We start from the raw sequence: 20870 nt of genomic DNA on the forward strand, positions 1-20870 counted from the left end.
GTTTCAAAGAAGGAGAAACCTTCTGAAACTCGTCAGACGCTGCAGATTCCTGCAGGAGAAGAGCTGCTTTTCCCTTCGTTACAGCTCTGTTAACGAGCAGCCAATTAACTGATCGGTCGATTGTATGCTTTATGTCATTTTCAAGGCAGTTGTGAGGATTAAACGAGGCGTTTGAAGATGTGATGGGCTCCTTTCCACTCATTTCTCATGTTTTGCCTTCTACACAATCAATCGGTTAATTGAGAAAATAACCATGATCGGACCACGTTCAAACTTCAACTCGACCTTCGATCGACGTGTCAGTCAAAGCTGGGAAAAGAAGCCGGATGCTGTAATGAAGTGAAATGATCGTTTAAGTCCTTCGAAATGTCCAGTGTTGTTTAGTATTTACGACATGTTTAAGGTTCTGGGAGTCACATCGTGGCTGTCAGAGCTCAAACTTCATCGTCGCTCATTCTTGACAGGCTGTAGCCCCTCCTCATTAGACCTTAATATATGCTGGATATAGTTTGAATATTGTATTATGACACATATATAATTCAATATTTCATTGAATATTGTATGAAGCGGCTGTATTTGAATTCAGAGACGGTGACGCCAGTGGAGACGGACGGAAAAAGACAAATAAATCAGGAATTAGACAGAGCCGAGCAGGAGAGCGGACGCAGGTGCAGACGCCGCTAATGATTCGGTCACGTTCGGACAATGAGAGGCTGATTATGACGGCCTTTGTGGCGGCGGCGTGCGTGCGTGCGGCGCGTGGAAACTTCGCCTCATCTGTAAATGTGCTGATGCACTTCTTCAACAGGGCGGGAAAAAAAAGTGATCTCTCTTATCTCACCTCCTTTATTATAGCCAGCGTTCAGATGGGTACAGCACGAGATGAGAGAATCAGTTTGTATTGAACACGGCTGAATGCAGCGCTGATGAAAGCTCATGCTGATAATAGCTTTTTCATTATGTCCTTAGCCAGGCTTGGCATTTCATTTTCTATTGGCGAGAGAGAAGTTCTGATTCTCGCCGCCGCCGCCGCCGCTTTGGGTCGCAGCCTCGCCGTCTGACTGGAGTTCGATTGTAGGTTTGAATATTATTTCTTATATTGCATTTCTGCCCGATTAAGCTCCGAGGAGGGGGGGTCCAGGGGTCTGATGGGTTGTGTTTGCCCCTAAAAATAAATGTGTGTGGTGAAGAAAAAGCAAACTGAAGCAGCTGTTCGAGAGGAAAGTTTGCCCTGTAACCCATGAGGCTTTGTGGATCTTCACGTCATTCATGCTTGTGTGATTAGTCAGTAGAATTCGATACTGGACATTTTGTGGAGATGGATTGTGTTAAAACCCATCATCTTTAGCCACGTTAGCAGCTCCTTAGACAGCTTCCAGCGCAGAGAAGGCAGCACCAGGAGCTCCATCAATTATTCAGATAATCGATTAGTTGATGGAAAATTAACTGGCAACTGTTTAGATAATTGATTTGCTATTTAAGTCGTTTATCAAGAGAGAACAGCAGATATTCTCTGACTCCAGCTGCTTAGATATGGAGATTAGATCAGCGTAAATTGCTGGTTTTTGATGATTTTCTGACATTTGAGAGACCAAGTGATTAATCTAGACAATAAATGAGAGACTAATCAATCATGAAAATCATTGTAAACGTCTTTTAGGATGACTAGCACACCGCTAACTCTCTTTACAGTTAACCAGACGTAGTTTCCAGCTGAAACGCAGCCTCAGACGTGAATGGCTGCACTGACGACAGAGCAGACTGTTTCAGATTCTCAGCAGGTCGAGAACGGTCAAAGCTCCTCTCTGCAGTGCTTTTGTCCGGAAAGACAAAAGCAAATTTGGAAAATTCTCTGAAGTCATACTGGGAGACATTTTAACTCGTTTGACACATTGACAAACCAGGAAAGAGCATTTTTATTCGCTGAAGTCACCGAAGCTCTCTGACTACGTAATGGGCCGCCATGGAAAAGTCATAAGTTCCCCCGACGGCCGGCGTCGGCCCTGCTGCCGCTCCCTGTGGCTGCATCACATTGGAAGTTGAGGGATTTTGTTTACATGGCCGACAACTCGTACTTGTGATGTGCAGTGTGGCCTGCTGGGAGAGGGTTTGATGAGGCCGGCGTTGGTGTGAAAGTCCGGTTCATTACCGTCCAGCCTGCTCCTCTCAGACTCCCTCTTCCCTGAGGAATGTCCGTCACGTTGAGCAGAACCAGATGTGTTCGCTCCAGCTTATCCAGCCATCATCGCTGCTCTGCAGCACTGTGTCCAAAAGGAGTTTTTAAAGCATGATGGAGGCATTTTGGGAATTTTGCTTAAAGTTTTCAGTATTTTCTCAGCAGCACTTTCCCTTCGGTTGGTGGGAAAGCTGCCAAAGCTGCACTTTGTTTCGACATCACGTTGGTGCATTACTCTTCTGTTTGCTTTTTTAATGCTTTGATAGACAAATGATAAATCTGCCACTGGGGAAAACATTAAGATTTATTTGGTTATAGCTCAATAGCTCAAAGTCTCACCTGAATCTTGTGGTCCAATAATCAATTAGCTGATGGCGCCTCCTCAGTTTTGATAATCAATCACTAAAAGGCAAAAGTTATTGGAGCATCGTTGCAGAATAGCTGAGCTAAGGGCTCACATGCTAGCAAGCCGAGAGCATGCTAGTGCTAGCAGTCCCAGTAGCTCTCTGAGCCTGTTTCTGTTCTCTCGGCTGTTTGCTCCCTCTGACATTTTCCTTTCACGATTATTCATTTCATTCAGTAAAGAGTAGTTGAAGTGGAAAAAAACTCCCTGCTTAGCTAACTCTACATAAAGGAGCATTACCAGCTAGGTGATTAGCTCCAGCTTGCTAGCATCAGTTAGCTCAGCCAGGTTCCTTCCATTTCACCGACAGACACTGAACGCCTTTAATTAAAGCCTTCCCTGCAGACATCATACGAGTGTGTCGGAGTCATCAAACCACTTGGAGGTGATTCTGCTTTAATGCTCTCACATATTGGTTTTTGGTTGGTGTCTTTTCCCCGTTTCCTTCTCTTTACCTCTCTGCAAACACATCTCTGCAAACAAAGAAATTCTTCAACCAACATGGATCCTTTTAGTCTTCATTTCGGAGCTGGTCGGTCTCGGCGGCCTTGATCGGAGCCGGATTCAACGTTTCCTGTCGGCCTGTTGACGAGCTGCTGCAGCTCTGTTTAACTCTGCACCCTTTATCTCTCCTCTCCCTCATTCCTGACTTTCCAGCTCTGCTCTCTTTTCCTCATTTTATCTCCTCATTCCTTCAAGTGGACGTCTTTTCTTACAAATCTCCACTTCTGCTGCTGCTGTGTGAAATTCCTACCAGATGTCCTTCAATGACTGTACACCAGGCTGTGATCGAAATACACAATAAGCACTCGCTCTGCTGCCGTCGCTGAATAACGCTCGCTGGAAAACCTCAAGACTTTTATGATACTGACCGAAATTAAAAACACACCAGGTGTGAAAACCTGTTCAAGTTAACCTGGAAAGTCTGATCACATTCATACACGTCTGTGCTTGTTCTCTGACCACATACCGTTTAAAGCACAATTGTGCTCATTGTAGCTGGTTGGCTTCTTTTATTAAATGGAAAAAGGTGTTTTAAAGAGCGCTGATGTCCCTAAAAGACGGACAGACTGAAGCTCAGTGTGGTTTTGGCACTAATGTTGGAGTTTCCACACATTAACCAGCCCAATCATCCCCGAACAGAATGATTTCTAACAGTTTGTCACCTCTGAAGCTCTTGAAGCGGCGTTTAGACACTGGGACGAAGACGCTCAGGTATGTTAAACACAGAGCTTTGATTTTTTTTTTGTGCTGGTCGGAGCTTTTGAATGACTCGCTTAAATGTTTGATCTATAAAATGTCAGAAACAGTGGAAAACAGCTTTGTAAGGTGACATTTTCAGTCGTGATGTAAAAGAAGGTGGAGCCGGTTAATGTTTGGCATTTTGCTTCAGAGATGACGACTAATGGACATTTCAGCTCCACCTTTGGTGAAGGGCGGAGGTTTAGTTTCAGAGGTCGGGGTGAACGCACGGAGGTAAAAACATCTAAATCTCAATAACAACTAAATTGGATTTTAGTTTCATTTATCTGATGGTCTAATAGATAATGTTGTTTTTCTGTCTTTACTACCTACAGCTCTGTGCTTTAGTGTCTTTTAAACCATAAAAATGGGTTATATCAGGCAGTTTATGAGTTTTTTGAGCCCTGAGTTGTGTCTGCAGGTCGTCCTCTCAGCTCCATCACCCTCCACTCATAAAGTAGGGCACCCTCGCCGCTCCACTGGCATCGCTTTGAGCGCTCAGTAATAACTGAGGGCGACTCAGATCAACGTTTTTATCAGCTCCTCTCGTCTCGTCTGGATTATGGCGGCTGGACAGTAAGAGGATACAGTTCAGAGAGACTTTAAGAGAGTCCCACCCCCAGTGGAAGCCACGCCCCCACCGCACACATGAGGACGCTGATGCAAACGTACGATTAGCATCAGTTAAAGCTCGTGTCAGGTCTTTAATACGCTCCTAATTAATCAAAGCAGGCTTAAATGAAAGAAGAATGTCAGTCAATTATCAGACTGGCAGCGGAGTCGTTACCCTCCTGAACCCTGAGACAGAGCAGCAGAGTTACATAAAGGCAGGAGTTTACCCTGCATGCCTTTGGCCTCATAAACAAACTGATTAACTGTGTGTGTGTGTGTGTGTGTGTGTGTGTGTCCTCTGATCTGGTGACATAAAGCAGAAGTGGTCTGCTTTGCTTTGAGCAGATGAGGAGAGAGAGAGAGAGATGGAGGGATGAAAACAGAGAGGTGGTCTGTTGTGTTTGGGAAATGGGTCAAGAGGAAGTTGAGGGAGTGTGTTTGAGTGTGTGTATCTGTGTGTGTGTGCGTGATGTTTCACAGCTGAGACCGTGTTGTCGGTCAGTGTGGGAATTCGCTCTTTGTGTGTGTGTGTGTGTGTGTGTGTGTGTGTTGACGATGCATAGTTTAATTCCTCAGGGAAGCCGAAGCAACAGCGCCTCTGTTTCCTGTCCTAATTGCTTAAAATCCTACACAAACAAGCCTCCTCACACACACACACACACACACACACACACACACACACACACACACACACGCACACACACACACACACACGCCTGCACGGCCCTTCACACATTTTAAAGCCGGTGTTTAAAGAGGGCTTGTGCAGATAGTTTTAGCGTTCGCGTCGTTTTAGCACTCATTAGCTCTTCCGACAGAGTTGCTCATTTATCTTTTTCACAGATCTTGAGCCCATTTTTCTTTTTCTCCTCCGTCTTTACAGCGTTTCACCTGCGCCGTCGTCTCCTTTGGTTTGTCTCCCATCTCCTAAATTCATCTGCCTGGTTAAACTAAAGCTGGCTGTTAAAATTAAATCACAATTTTATTCATTTCTTTTTCTACAAAATGCAACAATACCAGAAAACTAATTGAAGAGAGCTGCAACACTTAGTCCCTTTATGTGTTAAAATTTTTCAGAATTGATCAATCATTTATTTTTTTGAGCCAAAAATTGTCTCATTGCAGCTTCTTCAACGTGCTTTTCTGTTTTATATCACTGTGAACTGAACATATGACCAAAAAAAGCATCTGAAGACGTCTGCAAGGACTCAAAATACAAGTTTTTCTTCATTTCCACACCGAGAGATGAACTGGTTTGCAGAATGATGCATAATGAAAGTAATTGTTCGCTGCAGCTCTAGTTGAGCATCAATAATGGAAAACTTTGCTCCACCTGCGAGCTTGTCATTATGCATATTCAAGAAATACAGTAGATGCAAATTAGCTGCTGGCTAGTTACTCTGAACTGTCGCTGCAACAACAAACAGCAGAATAAAAGCAGGAGGTTTGACCGACTGAACCGAGCACAGAGCAGACGTTCATCTTCATCATCAGCTCCTGCAGAGAGAAAGCACAAAGTCCTCACACCAGTTCATCCCCTGCTGCTTCTGACTCAGCGTCAGCCTGATACCTGCAGACAGCTGCTAGCTAGCGTTAGCCGCACAGGTGGAGACGAGGTGAGCTAGTCCAGCCTGCACATACACACCAGACCAACCATCTTTATTCTGAAGGTTTTTACTGAGGGCTTTATTCATTTCATTCATCATTCATAACCTGATTTATATAACGATTCCTCCCAAAAACATGGCAAGAATTCATTTCTTTATGTCTGTTGACAGTATTTTCTGAATTATGGAGACACATCAAGAATTCCCTTTGTAAAAATCTTTGACTTTAATATGTCAGCAACACGAAACAAGAAGTATGAACCTGGCTTCATCCACCGTTCAGATCTCTGCGCTGAGAACGTATGCTAATGAGCGCGTCTTTGATTAGATAACGAACCGTTTGCATATTAAAAACTTCTAATGCAAAAGAAGATTGGGAGATGTCGTCGTGGTGTCTCACCTGAAGCAGCTCAGCATCAGTGATGTAATGATTACACCTGAGCGTTTCCCACTAACATGTCAAAGCCTCTGCTGTGAGAAAGGCCGTCACGAGTTTCACACCTGTGCAGCGAAAGCGTTCGGCCACAGAAACGCTGAGTGATGCATCTGAAGCTGCCTGTTCAGGGCGTGAGAGGAAGCGCGTGTGTGAAACAGGGATTTTCTGGGTCCACGTCGTCGTCTAACGGGAGCTTTCAGTCGCGTTCAGTGTGATGAATTCTTTGAAATCCTCTGCGATTCTGTGGAAAACTGTGATTTCGTGCTTCAAACGGAGAGTGTTCACCTCAGACGTCTCTTCCTGAGCATCACATGTCGCAGTCACGAGAACAGAGCAGACGACGCCTTGATCTCACTGAGCGGGACGACGCTCAAAACTTACACTTCTCCAAACATTTGACTTGAGTTTAAGAAAGAAAAGATTTGACTTTTAGTGTCGGCGTGGGTCACAGTGCTGAAGCTGTGGTTAATTGATCCATACGCTCATATGTACTTATTTATATTTAACTGTTTTCAGGCAAAAATCCCCCAGTTTTCTCTGTTTTATATCCTTGTAAGCTGACTTTTCTGTCCATGGAGCGTGTTTAAACAACAACACCTCAGTTCCATCCCTAACGGTGAGCTTTTTCAGGATGAACCTCACTGACTGTGTCTCCTCCTCTTGTCTTTGTGTCCCAGTCTCTGTCTCAGTGTGAGCTTCAGTACTTAAATGCACCAGAGTGAAGCATGGACGTCAGTTGTGTCGAAGTGCGTCCGGGGTCTTTGTCTCCGGGCGTGGCGGGTGTTGTTCGCCGTCTCTCTTGGCACATGACGCATGACTCATGGTGTGTGTGTGACAGACAGACAGGTTGTGTGTGAGCTTTTGTTTTGTGTGTTTTTTCCTGGCGTAGAGGTCAGACGGCGAGCAGAGGGCGTCCCTGCCTTCAATCTGGACCTGCTGTGTTTGTCTGTCCTCCGTCTGCCTCGGTTTTAGATGCGGCTTCAGCCAAAAGTGGAAAGAAAATCAGGGTTTACAGGACAACTGCTGATACAGATCACAGCGATAAGCTGTTTCATTCACATCCCAGAATTGGTCCGGATTTTTAGAAAGTTTATTCTTTAAATGAAAATAATGCGTGGCCTCGTCCTCGCGCCTTTTTGTTCCATTTACTGATTCAGAGGCACTTATCGATTCACACTGAACAGAGTGAAAATGAATGAGGGGAGCCGAGTGAAGAAAGCACAGTAACCTTCTGAAAGAGTAATAAAACTCAGGGAAATGATTTCAGATATTTCGAGGTGTTTCTCCGTCTGTGTGCAGATAGAAACGACCCCGGAATGAGTGTCAGTCAGTGGAGGTCGGTACGATTATTCTGTACAAAGCAGCTCTCTGCAGCAGCACGTTGACGTCAACAGCAGAAAATATCACCTAATATCATGATTAATTAAAAATATGATGGATAGACGATCATGAAACGTCTTCACAATGAACCTTTTATTCATATTAGTACTGAGAATAAACAGAAAGGAACTGCTGCCCGCTGGACACTTGTAGCAATTAGCTGCTGTTAGCGAGCTAGCTCAGTTGGCCATGCAGCTAGTGGCTAGAAATGGGGGCTAGCAGGTTAGCATGCTAACTTTATCCAGCCTGAGCTGCTACTTCTTCACACTCTGTTGATAATAGTTCTTTTTTTTTTTTTTTAAACATTTTTAACTAAACTTACGTGCTGCACCTTTCAGGCTTCTCCTGTTTGATTCCATCAGGTGGATTTTTTAGGGTTTGGTCGTCTATTTTTACATGTAGCTTCATTTCGTCTTAGCATGTTGGCTAAAGGCTGTTTGCTAACGTCATGAGAATCAACCCACACAGAACTCTGACTTGGTTGAGCTGTTTAAGTCATTACTTTAACTCTTTTTGAGCCTATAAACCATTTTTCTTGGGTTTTGACATCAAACATTTCAACAGATCAGAGTCCATAAAATGGCAGACTGAACTCTCTCATTTCAGAAGCTTGAACTTTGTTGACCTGCTAAACCCTCTGATAAGATAAACCTTTATTGATCCCCAGCGAGGACATTGTTGAACGTTGTGTTGTACCGCACTTACTAATCCATGTATCTGGATTTTTTTGGGGGGTGTTGGTCGTGCATGTGGCGGCCTGTATGTGTAAGGCTTGAGTCTTAAGTCCAGAAGGTATCAGCGAGGGATGATTCAGCTCTCGTCTCTTTGTGCGGTGAAACCTTTTTTTTAATCCCACAGATACGAAATGTGACTGAACAATGGCCTGAACGAGCACGTACTGGAGCTATGAGGCCAGGACTATTTGGGATCTTTGAAAATCTGATGGGTCAACAATAATTTTTTCAAAAACAGAAATAATATTGATACGGAGACTTAAGATTTTATTTTTCACAGTTGACAAATCAGCTCCTCGGTGCCCTCTGGTGGTCAGCTTATGTAACAGCGACACAGTTTGTGCTGCAGAAGTCGCTTTAAGTCCACATAAAACTGGAAGAACATAGCACTTCAGTCACGACAACAAACATGAACCACAGCTTCACCGTCGGCTAAAGGGATTTAATGGATATGTGAGTCACTGCTGATTGGTTAAGCCTTGATAACCCCGTCCTCGTTATGTTAAACTGGGGCTTTGCCATCTACTGTAGGCGATACGTTGATTTAACCCCACGTCAGAAAACCCAAACTAAAAACAGCTTTTTTTGGAGCTTCTAACCTGAGAAATAAGAGCTAGAAAGCAGTGCTTTGATTGGTTCCTTTTGTCCAGTCAGTGCTGTTGGCCTGATGGGCTCCACCATCACAGATCCAGCTGATAAAAGTGAACGAGCAGGACTGGATTTTGTCTTTTCTGTGGCTTCCTCTCAGATTTAATCCGTTCCTTTGGGTTATTTAGACCGCAGTGTTTCATATTCTCAGTGTCATCTTCAGTCTGTCTGGGATTTAAAAACAAAAACCTTTTTTCTTTTGTTGTTATCATAACGAGATAATGGCGTTATGATGGTGCGGTCGGTCCATGAAGCCCCGATGATGAATATTTATTGTCTTTTACGGTTTTCAAGCTACTTCCTGGTGATGGAAGGAAACATTGTGCCGACTGATGCTTCACCATCTGGATGTTTAGATGCTGGATGTTAGACGCTACGACATATGGATACACACTCACAAACAAATGGACACACACACACACACACACACACACACTCGCTGCTACTCTGCTATCCAGAAGCATATGGTTCTTTGAGATAGAGTGGAGACAGACTGGCCCATTCTGTTGGATAGCACCGAGGGCCTCAACATTGTTAGAAGTGCTGCCAAACTAACTTCACCGCACACACACACACACACACACACACACACACACACACACACACACACACACGCACACACAGTCTCGCCTCACTAGCTGCTTTGCTATTTGTTTCAATGGGAAGTGAAAAGCTCCATTCATTTGTGTTTGTGCAGGAGAGGCGAGCAGAGTCTAACAGTGTGAAATGAAAATGAAGATACCTGTGAGCTCCATCACTGGAGGCTTATTCAGCAACATTTGGGCCGCGGCCGGCCTTTGTTCATTACACACTCACAGCGCCGGCCGCTTTTTGTCTGTTTGGTTGTCTCATTATGAAGATTACTCCCCAAATTGATTTTTTCCCTTTATCTTCTCAGTTAAAGAAGTCCCTTTATTTTAGAGCCCGGCGAGCCTATAAGCATTAATGTTATCATTATGAGAGACAAACTGAGGCTCTCGTCTCGTATTATCACAAATTAAAATGTCTTTAGTTTAATTCATGCGCTGATGAAGGGCTCCATTTAAACTCAGGCAGAGCTCCAGCTTTTTGTTATTATTCCAGGCAGTAATATGCATTTCTCTCTGATAATAATACAAGATTCCTGGCAGATTCTGTGAATTAATTACGTTTAATTAACGTTGCCATCACTTTGATGCACAGGCCTTTTCTATAGCAAGCTGTGGCAGATTTAAATGAGGTGGAACAGTTCGTACCAGCGCTCATAGTATCACCACCGTTACACGTGGGATGAAGGTTATGTGCAAGTACGAGCTTCTGAATAAATACGATCCCTGTGTTGATTGGATGGAGGGATGACGAATAAATCAATATGCATTGTCATTACTTTTTATGCAGTGGGAGGCCGGACATGAACCGTCTGCAGCCGTGCTAGCAGCTCTGGTACAGCAGTGCTTTGAGCCCAGTGCTAACAGCAGCATGCTAACATGCTGACTTTAGTGGCTGATGTTTGCTAATTGCACAAAAAACAACTTAAATTAAAGGAAAGTCCTTCAGTATGACAGACTTTTGGTCACAAATCAGCGTGTTGAATTAGTGAGTTATGATTTGGAAACTTAAGATGGACTTTTTAATTTTTTTTTCTCGACTGAAAAAACAATTCATTAATTAATAATGAAGGTGTACCACACTGTGATAAAGGACAAACTCGTTGTATTTACTGTTGTTGAAACATCCCTCACTAAATCTGAAGCGGGAAACGTTTTTATTGGCTCCTCATTAGTCATCCCGCGTTTACTGCCGGCCTGCTGTCGGTTTATTGCACCTCAGAGCTCCGCCCTGTTTCCACTGTCACGGCAGCGATGGTCACGTCTGTCACTTCTCTAAAAACAGTGTCACATTAACGGTCCAGGACTGTGGGAAAACTGGACGGTTACAGGAGGAGGTGGACTAAAATCTGTTACTGCGACCTGGAATCGACACACGAGCCGACCCCTCTGTGGGCTAATCAATGACGAATAACTCACCTGGGTTTCACCTGTAATTCGAGCGCAGCCCTCGGGTCCTTCAGGCGTCAATCAATCCGAGCTGTGTTTTCAGGTATCAGGTGACCAGTGGTCCCAAATCCTTCATCCATTTTTTGTTTGTTTTTTAGGAGAGTGAGGCGTTTGATGTCACAGAGATCAGCAGGTCTGAGCACTGAACAGGTAAGAGAAGAACTTCCTTCGACTTTTATTCTGAAATCCTGTCACTTCCTGTTTTTTTTCCCTTCCTTTCTCTTTCACCCTCCTCCCGGCGTGCTCATATCATTTCTCAGGCTGCCCCCCCCCCCCCCCCCCCCCCATTAGAAAGCCGTGTGTGTTCCCATGAATGCCATTGGCTGTTTATTTTGGCGGCTTGTGTGTGTGTGTGTCGGGGGGGGGGGGGTTAAGGGGTTAATTGGAGGCTTCGGGCCGTTTTTAAGAAATGAATTCTTGCTGCCCCTCGTACAAACACTCCTCTCACATATCAGCCAATTACTGACACGACACACACCTCCTGTCTTATTATACTCTTTTTCTCTTGGGCTGAACAATATGCAAAAACACTGCTATTATTTTGGCAGACACTGTCATTGCGACATATGCCCCCGATCTTTGTGGGAATGATAATTTCTGCATTTAATTTTCACTGAAAAAATATGAAAATGATGATGAGGATGTGGTTTTTGTCGGTTCCCGTATGTCTGGAGGATACGATGTGCAGGCCGGCGCGTCTCTGCAGCATCACACTTTCTAATGATGTGACATGCTTTACCTCCGTTTGGACGTTGCTCCATGTGATTCATTGTTCAGCTCTGCTCTTGTCCGAGATCTGAAGCTTAAATACACAAACTCAGCGTTATATTCCCCTAATTCTGTGGGGAGATGCTTAACATGGATGAAAACTTAAGCTAAACCTAAACTTAACCTCAACCCTTAGACCAAAGCTGAACCCTTGAACGGCCCTTTGAAGACCATAACTTGTGTTCATACTTTCCAAAAATGTCCTCACTTCAAGGTAAAACACACACACACACACACACACACACACACACACACACACACACACACACACACACACACACACGCTGGGACTATAATTCACGTAGGACGGGGATTTAGGAAGTTAAGCTTGGAGTTATGTAGATGTCAACCTCAAGTGGATCGGGGATTACAGTAAGACCTTTGTTTATACACAAACACACATTAGAGGTCTTCAGGCCAGATCCTCCAGAACCTCAGCGTGTCCCAACCTGAACTGATCCCGCATCCACATTTCCCGGCCAGCCTCGATCCTGGGTGGCATCCAGCTGTTATTTCAGACGTGACGCCGCGGGACCTGAGGGCAGGCCGATAACAAGCGTTTCGGACTCGTTCTGACGGCGGCCGCGTCGCGCTTGACGGCGTGTCTCGCGCCGGTGGAGGTTTTCCTGCTGGTGGTTTCGGTTATGAGATTTTTCCCAGAGTCAGTTCGTTTGACTGAGCAGGTGTTTGTACAAAGAGCAAAAGGGAAAACCCAGACTCCTTTTTATTGGACGTTTATATCGTTAGCAAGCACTGAAAGAGAGCGTTTGCTATTATGAACGTGCTATTAGCTTTTCTTTGCATATGTGTGCGCAGACTTTTATGTCTTATTGTGCAGTTTTGCTCTTTTGTTTCCAAATAAAGAGTAAGTGCACGTTAGATTGTGGGTGGAGGAAGCGGCTTCATTGTCCTCTACGAGCTGAAAGGTTGGACCGCACCCGCCGTCACGGCTGGGTGCGGTCAGGCTTTGGTCTGTCGTGACCACGGTCGGCTTTGATGTCGCTCGCTGCTGCACAGGGCGGGAAACACATGACGCCACCTCCAGTTAGCAAGACAAGCTAACATTATCAGGCTGAAGTTCAAGCAGGTGGTCGAAGCTTTATGATGTTTACGACATCCAAAGGTTTGTTTCCGTTACTGGAAATACTGTGGATGCTCTGCGCGTCGTTTCAGATGAGCTCCTCCAAATTGAAGCTGACATATTTCATGTCTGTGGGATCTTTGGGATTTCCACTGGAATACGAGTAAAGATCTCCGTTTGAAGGACGTTTGGCTGGACGATGTGAGTTTGACTGACCCGTCGAGAGTCGGTACAAACTCACATTCCAGCCAAACGACCTTCAAACGGAGGCTGCGCTACTGTTGAAGTTTCATCTTGAAGTTGCAGAGACGTTAAAGTGCTGTAATGCTGAAAGACACGTCTTCAGTTTGGGTCCCTTTGCTTTTGTCTGGTCCTAATTTTTGGCCATGTGATGCAGGAGGATGGCGTGTGCACAGGTTACCTACCGCGGCGTCGTCTGTAACACCGCGCTCTCTGTTATTTTGGCCTTTTCTGTCTCAGTTCATAACCCCGAATGAGCAAACATTTTCATTTCAGAGGCTTTTCTGAGAGAAAAAAGTTGGAAATTTCGCAAATAGTTTAAAGTTTAGTGATTTTGTCAGTTAGTGAAATAATTTATGAGCAGTTTCGGTCTGAATGCGTCGCCGTGACCCTTCAGAGCCTCAGAACGGACCAGACCGAACCCTTCCAGTGTGACCGGTTGATTTAGATGGTCGTCTGATCTGAATGACTGGTTTCTGTGATCGGCTTCTGTCCGCTCGCAGTCTGCCAGCTCACATTAAAGCGTGTCACTGCAGTGTGTGTGTGTGTGTGTGTGTGTGTGTGTGTGTGTGTGTGTGTGTGCGCGCCTTCCCTTCCCGTCTGTCTTCCATCCATCACCGTTTCCCTCTTGCCTCCTGCTCTCAGTACATCATTCCCCTCTGTTGTGCTCTCCAATATGTTTTGTTTTAAATAGCTCTTGTTCCCATAAACTGCTCCATTTTCTCAGCCTTCCATGGGAGCTTGTACCTTGTCACTCCCTCAGATCTTATGAAAGCAAATACAAGCTGTGTGTGTGTGTGAGTGTGTGTGTGAGTGGGTGAGTTTTAAGACACCAGTTTCTCAGGGTCCGATCACTCAGCCCTGTCTCATGTTTGAGGTGTGCCATCAGTCGCGCTCGGCTCGGCTCGGCTCAGTTTGGCTCCTCCTGAACACACGGTGACGCCTCAGTCGTACGAGCTCAGATATGCTCCTTTGTCGACGTTCATCGCCAAACCTCAACCATAATTACAGCTCTGGGCTACAAATCTGAAATCTAATCCTACAGCTAAACCCCCGAAACCTAAAGATAAACAAGCAGGGCTGCCGCCATTTTAGACTTGGATTCAAGTCGGATTTAAGTTACAGAACTGAGGACTGGACACTCGATTGGGACCTGACTCCCCTGCGACTTGATGACTTGATTTAATTTGACTGGACTTGAAAGAGAGGGGACACCAAAGACTTGCAGCTGACTTGCATTTTGCCTATAAGACTTGTGACTTGACTCTGACCCTCAAGCTGGTGGATCTTGACTGGAGACTTGCTCTGACAGACTTAATGTTTAATTTTGACTTGACTCAACTGACTTGGAGCTTAACTTCAGACTTGTGTTGACTCGACACAGACGTGTCTCGATTGGCTTCAGACTTGCTTTCACAGACTTGTTATTCGACTGTCTTGTCTCCACTGATTGGGACCTGGAAGTTACTTGTTGAGATGAGACTTGGACTTGTCTCGATTTTCTTGTGAATCGCTTTTACAAGACCTGATATTTAATTTAGACTTGTCGTAACTAACTTGTGACTTGGGACAATTAGAACAGAAAAAGACCTGGACTTCAGACTTGTCCTTCAACCACTAGTTATTTTCAAATGATCCAAATACTTTCTGGTAAATCTTCAGCCAATAGACTCACTGACTCGGCTTTAACTTGTCTGCAGTGAGACTTGCTTTGACAAGTCTTGGGACTCGTCTTTGACGTGCCTCCATAGACTTGAGACTTGCATCAAGACTTTTTCTTTGAAAACTCGTCTTTGTCAGGAATCGCTTTGACAAGAATCAATATTTGACTTGGACTTGGCTGACTTGGGACGTGACTTGGGAACCTCAGCTGTCACACAGTGTCATTTTTTCCTCTTCTGATTGATTTTCTCTCGTATTTAACAGCTTCATTAAATTGAAACGATCACACAGACACTCGCTGAGCAACGCTGTTTACTCTTAAGATATCGAACATCATTCCAGGACATGAGCTGTCAGCAGATTCGGTCCTGAAAACATCAATACTGACCCCCTCGAAGCCACATCAGTCAGACTCCAGTAATTGATTAATATCAGCTCGGGTGGAGCAAACACACTCCTTCACAGACGTGTTGATACCAGAGAGAGCTTTCATCAAGTCGTCGCTTTTTCACTTTTCTATTCGTCTTCTCCGTCACTTCATCACTTACCTCACCGTGTCGACTGCTGCTGGAGTTTCACACTGTGTGTGTGTGTGTGTGTGTGTGTGTGTGTGTGTGTGTGTGTGTGTGTGTGTGTGTGTCTGGCTCTTGGACTGTTGTGTTTGGATCGGGTCCCAGAATTGTATCACTGCATGAAATGCGAGGTGTGTGTGGTTTTGACTGGACTCCATTTTTGTCTGCACACACACACACGCACACACACACACACACACAGTATATATATATGACTATAATCAGCTCGTTAATGCATAGCCTTAATGATACAAAGACAAAGGAGGGAAGGATGGAAGGAAACGAGGAAGAAAAGAGCATCAGACACCTCAGTGAAGCACAAAAAACACCTGAAAGAATGTAGAATCGATGGAGGAGAGCCAAGAAGGAAGAAAAGAGCAAAAAAGGGAAAAATTGCACAAAAGAACTGAACTCTGAAGATGGAAAGAACGAAGGAGGGAAAACTTAGAGAGAAGAAGAAAGAAGGCAGAGTTGATGGCTTGGATCAGACTTTTATCATCTGCCAACTGGTGCTGTGGTGTGTTTATGTGTGTGTGGTGTGATTGAATAGTGTCAGGACCGGTGCCAGTATTTGTGTGTGTGTGTGTGTGTGTGTGTGTGTGTGTGTGTGTGTGTGTGTGTGTGTGTGTGTGTGTGTGTGTGTGTGTGTGTGTGTGTGTGTGGAGGGCGTGGGTGAGTGGATGCTCATGTGTGGTTTTCAGTATTTTCTTTTCTGTGTTAGCCAGCAGAGTGTGGCTTCTGTCTCTTCACCACGGTGGAAAAGCTTTATTCTCTTTGCTTTTAGCTGCTCCAAGTCGCTCTGGGATCCGACCAAAGAAGGAGAAAAGTCGGCCTTCTGGTCGCTTAGCCTCCATTTTGCTGCTAAACGTTCATTGTAGTGAACTTTCACAGATGTGTGTCGATGCTCAAAGCTGCTTTTGGAGTTTGAATTTCTGTTTTCTTGCCATGACAACTGCTGCTTGCTATCAGAGCTTGTTTTTCTCATGAAAGCCTTCGTCAGGGAACGTCTGGCTCGACTTCTGGACTTATCCTGAGCGATGCTTCGCTTCGCTGCAAAGTTTGCTTCAGAAAATCTGTTCCAACACCTGATTTGTGTACACAGTCATTGCAGTTTTAAGCAGACATGTTTGCAGGCTGTGTCTATGTGTTTAACTAAACGCTCACAATGGAGTGCATCTTCTCATGATGCTACCAGCTGCTATTGCTGGCTGTCTACAACAAATACAACACGTTAAAATCCGACAGGATGCAGTAAACTCACTATCAATGGTGGACGCCCCCTATTTTTTTCCCTGATGATGCTTTCGTGAACCACAAATCTGTGTTGTGTTGAGATCAGCAGGGGGAAAGCTAGTTAGCTGTTAGCAGTTTGCAGCCTGTGGGCCACAGAGACCTGCGGTGTGTTTGAGTGATGGTGTAGCAGCTAATGGAGCTAACAGCTAATGGAGCTAATGAATCCAGCCGAGCTAACAGCAAACAGCTGAGAGGTTACAGCTTACAGCTAACAGAGCTTATAGAGCTAATAGCTAACGGAGCTGGCAGCTTGCAGGTAACAGAGCTAACACAGCTGACAGTGAACGAAGCTAATAGATTCAACAGAGATGATAGCTAACAGAGCTAACTGAAGCTTCTTTTGGATGCTTAATGTAGGAAAAAGAAAAAACATTTAGTCTGTCACTTAGCTTATATTTGACCTGAAGGGATCCATCAGTCACTTTTATTTATTTATCACTTTGTCATTTATGCCTGTGTGTCATTTGGCAACAATACAGCTGAAGTAGGTATCAGCCACTCCATTCGTTCAGTATTAGTTTGCAGTATTTGTACTGCCTTTTTCACTCTTGTGTGGATGGAGCTCGTCACTGCTGTTTGTCATTGAATGTATTCGAGCAGCTTCGTCTTTCCTTCCTCCTCGTTTTCCTCTTTTTGTTTTCTGCTAAGCGCCGGCCTGCGGTTGGCCCGTGCACCCCGAGGTGTCGATTTTTGGCCGTCATTGAATACATTAAGTGTCGACTTGTGCACACGGTCCACAGCAGCGCTTTGTTGTTACCCAGCACGACTCGACTGTTTCACGCCTTTGATGCCTTTGTGATCACAGAAGTAGCTGAATCAGGAATACCTGCAGCTCATTTTTATTATACATGAACTTAGAAATGCTGCAGACCGGGAGAGAAGAAAGTGAAAAGTGAAGAGGAGGAGGAAGGAGGGAAAGTACTGAAGCAGGCTCTCTAAGCTGTCTGCTACATTTAAGCTTTTATGGACAACAGCAGGGATCCTCCCTGCCTCTGATGGCTTTAACAGCTTACCTCACTGCTCTCCACAGCCTCTTTCTCTATTATTCTCCTCATTTCTGACTCTCAAAATGGACTCTGTGTGCGTGTGTGTGCATGTGCGTGCGTGTTCTGTAGCAGCAGGTTCAGGTTTAATGTTTTTCACATGTTGTCAATGTCCTCTGTGTGCAACAGTGTTTCTCAAGTGCAATGCAACACACAGGTTTTCTCATAAGAAATGTGTTTTTATGGCATGTAGTATTTCATAATCTGTGCATAATGTTCATATTCAGTTGTTTTTCTATTCTGCATCCTGTATATTTTTTATCTTGACCCTTCTGTGACAGTGTTTTGCTTTTTTAATACTTGCTGGCTGTAATGATTTAATTTCCCCGGTGTGGGATCAATAAAGTCTTATCTTATCTTATCTTATCTTAGAGATCTCTGTAAAATAGACCTCGTGCATAAAAACGTATGCGGCCAAAGTTGCATCGTAGTTTTCTATTCAAATCCAAACTTTGCATCAGTCTAGAACATATTTCAGCCTTTTCCCACCTTTGAAACGATGCATCAGTGCAAGCACAGCGCTGTTTGTGCACACGGTGGGTAGTTCAGTTAACCTGGGAGATAAGAGTTGCCACACAGAAGCCTGACTGCGTCGACTCTCACAAGCCTTTTTTGTGTGACAGTTTTGTCTGTCTCCTCTTCCTCTCGCTGCGTCTTTGTTTATGAAACCCAGTTTTTGTTCCTCTGGGACTTAATCAAGTTTGTGCACTTTATCTGCAGGCTGTGGTCACGTGGGTTGGACTGCTGTCTCCTGGGTATCGCCTCTGAAGCTTGATTGACAGGTGGTTAATTAGCTCGTTAGACTTCAGAGATTAGCAGACCTTTGTGTAGGTCAGGGGTGGTACAGGAGCGCTTGTCGTCTTGCTGGATTTTGTTGTTTTTGATGTGGAATAGTGACACTTGATGACTGATTTGGCTTGATTTGACTTAAAAATCACAGTCAGAATTTTAACAGTTTTCTCGGTCATATTTTAACGTGACGGCTCTGCTCGTTCATTTCAGCGCTGAAGCAATCAATCAACAACTCTGATCGATCAGATTTTGCAGAATTTGTTGCTTTTCTCTGTTTCATGTCATCGTGAAATCGATATGTTTGATTTTCAGACTGTTGATCAGACAAAACAAACAGTTTAAGGACGTCACCTCGAGGTTTGGGAGAATTCTGATCTGGACATTTTTATTGATTGGTGGGAAAAGGAATTGACTGATTAATGCATTAAAATAACAGCGGTGGTCACACACACACACACACACACACACACACACACACACACACACACACACACACACACACACACACACACACACACACACACACACACTGGACGAGCACTCGGTTTGATCTTCAGTTTGACAGTTTGAGCCACACAGGATCTACGAAGAGTTTAAAGTTTATACAGCACCGTCGAAATTAATGAACTAGGATGTCACAGCACAGAGATGCAACACACACACACATACACACACACACACACACACACACACACACACACACACAGCCATGTAATGAAAGAGCATAGACAAATCGAGTGAAGTGACATGAAAAGCTTGGGGATAATTACAAACACACACATCTGTCTGTCAGAGCTGCGTTCGTCCTTTCAGATTACTTCCTGTCTCCTGCAGTGCGTGTGTGTGTTTGTGCGCGTGTGTGCGTGATTTCAGCTCATGTGTACTGTGCGTGTGTGACCGTGGCCCGTGACAAATGAGTGTTTCGTTTTTCTTGGGGAAGCGTGAACGCCGGCAGCGTGTGGTGTGTTTTTTTTCCTCCTTCATTCAGATTTTCTTCGGAAGCATCTGGAGGATTTAATGGGAGAATAAAATTATTCTCCAAAGATTATCTTCCCTCAGAGCGACGTTTCTGCGTGTCTGCATGTGAACAAGAGTGCACTTCTGCTTTTCAACTATTCAAACATTTTCCAAAAGCTTCAGGAAGGATTGAGTAAGATAATGAAAGTATTTTCTAAAGGTTTTTTTTTTTTTTTTTTTTCCCACCCTGCTATCGCTCCCCCTCACCCCCGTATTTGCTACAGGCTGGATTTTTTAATCTCCTGGATCGGTTTGATCTCCTGAATCATTCACTGTCATCGTTTTGAATGAAACCATTTCGCTGCTCTTCTGCTGCCATTGTGTTCTCGTCAGGATTTGTTTCCCGCCCTCTTTTATTTTCCAGCATTGTGCAACTAGAAGCAATTATTGTTGCACCGAATGTGCTTTTTCCCACTTTTCCCTTTGTGTTTTGTTCATCAGGGTGTTTGTAGGCCCTGAGAAAGTCTTAAAACATCTTTTACAACTAGCTGTAGGCTGTTAAAGCCCTTCGACACACTTAAATTATAGTGTTTTAGCTCGTAAACTCACTTTTATCAGTCTGGGGTGCTGTTTTCCTTTGAAAAAGCTCAGTCTGTGGAACCTTTTTGCCCTGAAAGGTCACATGAAACGCTGTCATTACGTCCCCGATGTGATGTAACGTTGGGACGTTCGAGTCTGAATCAGGAACGGGTTTATTGGCGAGTAGCTGCTCACACAGAAGGAATTTGTCTTGGTGTTGTGGTGCAGCCCGGTCACCGTAATCAGAGTAAGACAATATGAAACGACTGCTGTGAAAGTCAGGAGTTATGAATGTGAAAAAGTTTAAAATCAAAATATGCAAAACGTAAAATTTAATTAAAACTTGCAAAATGTGCATTAATGTAAAGCATCAAACAGGAAGTGGAGTTAATGTGCAGGGTCCTGCACGAGGGTCAGGGTCTTTGGGGGTCTGACAGCCTCCTGCAGACAGGGAGGGTTTCAGGTTGGGGGGGGGGGTCTTCCACAGTCTTCCAGACTTCAGTGATTCAGTTGCAGTTTCTAAACCAGTGGAGCCTTTTCAAAGAAATCCTTTCTCTTACAAACACGTAAACTGCCTGAAGTGGGATTTCTTCTTCTCTGTCGGAGGAA

The 20870-nt window shown here is 44.5% G+C and overlaps 1 protein-coding gene across 1 annotated transcript in view; it reads left to right on the top strand.

Annotated features, from left to right (window-relative positions):
* Window positions 1–20870, top strand: part of LOC143315128 (plexin-B2-like) — a 144294-nt gene that overhangs the window by 47655 nt on the left and 75769 nt on the right. Inside the window, exon 3 of the mRNA XM_076722610.1 lies at window positions 11373–11424. The gene's annotated coding sequence lies outside the window, so the exon portion shown is untranslated. The remainder of the gene's footprint in view (window positions 1–11372; window positions 11425–20870) is intronic.

This window comes from Chaetodon auriga, chromosome 22 (genome assembly GCF_051107435.1).
Source record: "Chaetodon auriga isolate fChaAug3 chromosome 22, fChaAug3.hap1, whole genome shotgun sequence".
In the NCBI taxonomy this organism is placed as follows: Eukaryota; Metazoa; Chordata; class Actinopteri; order Chaetodontiformes; family Chaetodontidae; genus Chaetodon; species Chaetodon auriga.